Genomic DNA, 5,199 nt, shown 5'->3' with positions numbered 1-5,199 from the left:
TTAAACAAATCATTGATGGACTTAGAAGTAAGAGGTACCTTTTTCTTTCGAACGATGACTTCAGTAGCATCTTGCATAGTCAAACTAGCATAGAATTCTTGAACTAGTTCATCATCGGGAAGTGAACGAGCATCACAAAATCGTTCCCATTTGAGAGCATTGATTATCTTTCTAATTGGCATTGGAACAACCATCACATCATTGCCCTTCAAATTAAAACCTTTTTCCTGCATCATAGGTTGATGCTTGAAAATTGAATCAAATCGCTCTTTCACTTCTCCATCAACCATAATCGGGTTTTTAGGAGTAGTCTTTGACGATCTAGTTCTTTTGCGAGACATAGTACTTTCTATAAAATTTGGCAGAGTTTCTGCACAAGAGCCAAAAGAGAAATCGGCAAAGTTGGTATAACTTACTACGGCAAAAATCCTACGACAGCAAGGATGGTGCGGCAGCGATCTCTTTGGGACAGCAATAGGAAATTTTAGCAAAAAGAAAGAAAAGGACTAGGGTTTCTTTCGAGATTTGAGGTTGACAGCACAAAGAAGAGATTTAGGAATTTTTAAGGGGAAGCAAATTGCTTTAAGGGATATGAAAATTAGTAGAATGAAGAGGAGTTTATATAGGGAAAAATTAGGGCAATATGTAGCAAAAATTTAGCTACATTAAAGTTACTTGGGTGACAAGTAATGGGTGTGACAGCAAGGCCTAATTTTTTCCCTCCTTTTTGTTGTCTTGGGCCTCAAACTCAGACTGTATCTTAAAAAAATTGATTAGTACTTGGGCCAAATTTGACCCCCTTTATTAACATAAAAATTTAAAATTTAAACTGAACAAAATGAAACTTAAAAATTTTAATTACAAAATTTCTTCTTAACAAATTACATTAAATTAATTCCCAAGAAAGGTTGGAGTGGTCACAGCGGTCCCGCTTAAGTTCCAATGTCCTTAGACAGAATTAATTAAATGTAATAAATTAAGAAAATAAGTTCTAATTATTTATTTATTTACACAATGACTTCATGAAAAATTAAGGGTTTGTTAATATGAGGGAGGATTCAATTCGCTCAACTTCACCATCCCAGTAGTGTTTGAGACGTTGACCATTAACTTTAAATGTACCTCCATAACTATCGTATAATTCAATAGCTCCGTAAGGATAAACTCGGTAGATGGTATAGGGTCCTTTCCATTGGGATTTCAGCTTCCCAGGAAATAACGTCAGCCTTGAATTAAACAACAACACCTTCTGACCTTCTTTAAACTTGCAAAGTTGTATATGAGTATCATGCCATCTCTTTGATCTTTCTTTACACATTTTGGCATTCTCATAGGAAAACAACCTCAGCTCTTCCAACTCATCCAGTTGTAACATCCTTCTCTCAACAGCTTGCTTAAGATCAAAATTTAACTATTTCAAAGCTCAATGAGCTTTATTCTCCAACTTTAATGGCAAATGACATGCCTTTTGAAAGACTAACCAATAAGGAGTCATTCTTAACAGAGTCTTAAATGTTGTTCGATAGGCCCATAATGCATCATCGAGCCTTCGAGATCAATCTTTTCTACTAGGGCGTACTACCTTTTAAAGGATACCTCTGATTTCACGATTCACTCTTTCAACTTGTCCATTAGACTGGGGGTGATAGACAGTAGCAATCTTGTGCTTCACATCATATTTGTCAAGCAACCACTTAAGCCATTTGTTCACAAAGTGAGAACATTCATCACTAATAATAGCTCTTGGTGTCCGAAATCGTGTAAACACATACTTATGTAGAAACCACATGACTACATTAGGATCTAACATCTGATCCGAAAAATGGTCCTTCCGAGTGGCTTTGTTCAACTTTCTGTAATCAATACAGATTCTCCAACCGAAAGCAGTTGTCGTTAGAATTAACTCGTTGCGCTCATTTTCAACAATCGTGATTCCACCTTTCTTCGGCACACACTGCACCGAACTTACCCACGAACTATTTGAAATAGGATAAATGATTCCTACATCTAACCATTTAATCACTTCCATCCTCACAACTTCCTTCATAATAGGATTGAGCCTCATTTGCCCATCAATTCGAGCTCTTTCACCTTCTTCTAAAATGATTTTATGCATGCAAAAAGAAGGGCTTATACCTCAAATGTCAACTATGGTCCAACCAATTGCTTTCTTAAATTTCTTTAAAATGGCAACCAATTGTTCCTCTTGATCTTTCGTTAGTTCTGCTGAAATAATCACAGGCAAAGTAGAACAGTCACCTAAATAAACATATTTCAAATGGGAAGGAAGTACCTTTAGTTTGAGTGTAGGTGGTTCTTCAATTGACAACTTGGGTTGTACAAATTCTCTGACTTCCAACTCCAACAGTTCAAATCGTATGGATTGAATAAAATTTCTCGTATTGGCTTCCATCAAAGCCATGTTTTCTTCACCTTCTTCATCCTCTAAAGGATCAAACTCTAAGGCTTTCTCCAATGGATCTTTTTCAAAATTGCTTTCCATAGAAACCAAGTTTTCTATCTCATCCATAACTGAACACTCCTCTGCCAGATCGGGAAATTTCATCGCTTTAAGAATGTTAAAAGTTACCTGGTCGTCTTGAACTCGCATGGTGAGTTCACCTTTCTGCACATCAATTAACGTTCTTCCAATGGCTAGGAAAAGTCTCCCAAGGAAAATTGGCACTTCCTTATCTGCTTCAAAATCTAAGAAAATGAAATCAGCAGGAAAAATAAATTTATCCACTCTTACCAAAACATCATCGATCTTTCCTTCGGGATATGCTAAAGATCGATTCACTAGCTAAAGTGTCACAGTTGTAGGTCTTACTTTACCTATCCCTAACATCTTGAAAATAGACTTAGGCGTCAAGTTGATACTTGCTTCTAAGTCACACAAAGCTTTACCACAGTAACATTCACCAATGTTATAGGGTATAGTAAAGCTTCCTAGGTCTTTCAATTTCGGTGGTAGTTTGTTCTGCAGGAACGCACTGTACTCCTTTGTCAAGGCAACAGTCTCATACTCACTCAGTCGTTTCTTCTTGGACAGTATATCCTTCATAAACTTCATATAATTCGGTATTTTTTCTAAAGCCTCCACCAATTAAATATTGATGTGTAACTGCTTCAGAACATCCAAAAACTTCTTGAATTGCACCTTATGTTTTTAATTGTGTTGCTGCAATCTTTACGGATATGGAGGTTATGAAACTTCAGTTGAACTGGACAACTTTTCTGAGTAGGGAAATCTACATCCAAAGAAGATGTTAAAATATCTGAATTCACTAAGCCAGGGTTTACCTTGTCAGACTTTGCAGATTCTGATTCCTTTGGTGTAGGAACTTCAACATCTAGTTGACTTCCTTGCTTTTGAACATGCTCATCTTCGACATCAATCAACCGGGGTTCTAGAGTCTTACCGCTTCGCAATGCCACTACCTTGATATGTTCTTTACCCAAATTCCTTAGATTCTCAATATTGCTCGGCAAGGTTCCTTGCGGTCTATTACGTAGTCCGTAGCGAACTGACCCATTTGGTTTTCCAAATTTTTTAGTGTTGCTGCTTGACTTTGGATCAAAGCGTCATTGTTTGCAATGTACGCTTTCAACAAGTTCTCCAAACTATTTGATGCCTCAGCTTGAGGTGGTTTTTGAGCTTGCTGATAAAACCCTTGAGATTGGTTAGGTCTTTGTAGTAATAAGTTATTGTTTGGTCCATTTCCTTTGTTACTCCAAGAAAAGTTAGGATGATTACGCCATAAATGATTGTAAAAGTTGGACTGGGTCCTTATCCACTCCTATTTTGGTATTGGTTCCCCACATAATACACTAACTCGAGAATTGATGGACAATTCTCAAAAGAATGACCTTCCCCACAGTAGACACAGGAAACTGTTTCAAACAGACTTGATGGCTGATCTACAAAATTATTAGTATTATTAGCAATTAATTATTTTAACATAGAGGAAATAGACGATACCTTAGGTGATAACGAAGTGAGGGAATCAACTTCTTGAACTCCGGCTACACGTGTTCCTAAAATTGTTTGTTTGTTGGCCATTGATAGTTATTACTCGCGATTCTCTCAATGATCTCATAAGCCTCATTATAATACTTAAACAAAATTGCACCATTCGCGGAAGCATCTACCATCAATCTTGCATGTGCATTGAGACCATTATAGAATGTCTCCAACTGGATAAAATAAGAAATCCTATAATAGGGAAACTTACGAAGTAACTCCTTGAATCGCTCCCAAACCTCATACAAAGACTCATCTTCCAATTGTTGGAAAGTTGTGATCTTGTTCCTTAACTTAGCGTTCTTGCTAGGTGGGAAATACTTAACCAAAAATCCCTCTGCTAATTCTTGCAATGTAGATATGGAACTTGGTGGCAATCAATTGAGCCATGCTCATGCTCGATCTCGCAACGAGTATGAAAACAACTTCAACCTCAGTGCGTCTCCAGTCAAACCTGATATCTTGAATGAATCACTCACCTCCATAAACAATCGAAGGTGGAGATGTGCATCTTCCGTGCGCATACCACTAAATTGGCACCCGTTTGTAGCATTTGAAACATCATTGGTTTCAATTCAAACTGGATTGCCTCAATATCTTGCCTTCTAATTCCTGGGTTTAACTCACTAAAAAGTGGTACAACATATTGTCTGATGCATCGATCCCTATTATCGGCAATGAGGATAGGATTTCATGCATTATTGACTCTATTACCTTGGTCTTGATTCTAATTTTCAAGGTCCATCTCGACTTGTCTTTGAGCTGTTTGTTCATGTCTTCTTTGTCTGAAAGTTCACTCAATTCTCTGGTCTATAGGGATTAAATTGATAATTCGATCTATGCTCATAAACACTGAAAAGAAAATCAAAAAAATTAAAAAGAATAAGTTAGTAATGTTAGAAATAAATCAAATTGAAAATAGATAATTTCACGAAAAAAATGACTATGAAAATAGTTGACAATCCCCGACAACGGTGCCAAAAACTTGTAACGCTAGGTTTTCTGCAAGTGTACATAGTTGTTATCAAGTAATAAGTAAGTATCGAGTTCTCGTCTCCACAGGGATTGTATTTGTGCTAAGTCACTTAATTTGTAAAATTATATTAACAATTTGGTAAATAAAAACACAATATAGTTAAGAAGTAGTGATTAAAATATATTAAACTAAATGTAAT

At 36.5% G+C, this 5,199-nt stretch overlaps 1 non-coding gene across 1 annotated transcript; it reads left to right on the top strand.

Moving 5' to 3' along the window:
* Positions 1-4,213: 4,213 nt before the first annotated feature.
* Positions 4,214-4,320, top strand: LOC121225999 (small nucleolar RNA R71). Its single transcript, XR_005923900.1, has one exon. It is a non-coding gene; the product is annotated as a small nucleolar RNA R71 (small nucleolar RNA).
* The last annotated feature ends 879 nt before the right edge of the window (positions 4,321-5,199 follow it).

Source organism: Gossypium hirsutum, chromosome D13 (assembly GCF_007990345.1).
Source record: "Gossypium hirsutum isolate 1008001.06 chromosome D13, Gossypium_hirsutum_v2.1, whole genome shotgun sequence".
Taxonomy (NCBI): domain Eukaryota; kingdom Viridiplantae; phylum Streptophyta; class Magnoliopsida; order Malvales; family Malvaceae; genus Gossypium; species Gossypium hirsutum.
The sequence above is the reverse complement of the archived record's forward strand: the minus strand, read 5'-3'. Positions and strand labels throughout refer to the sequence as shown.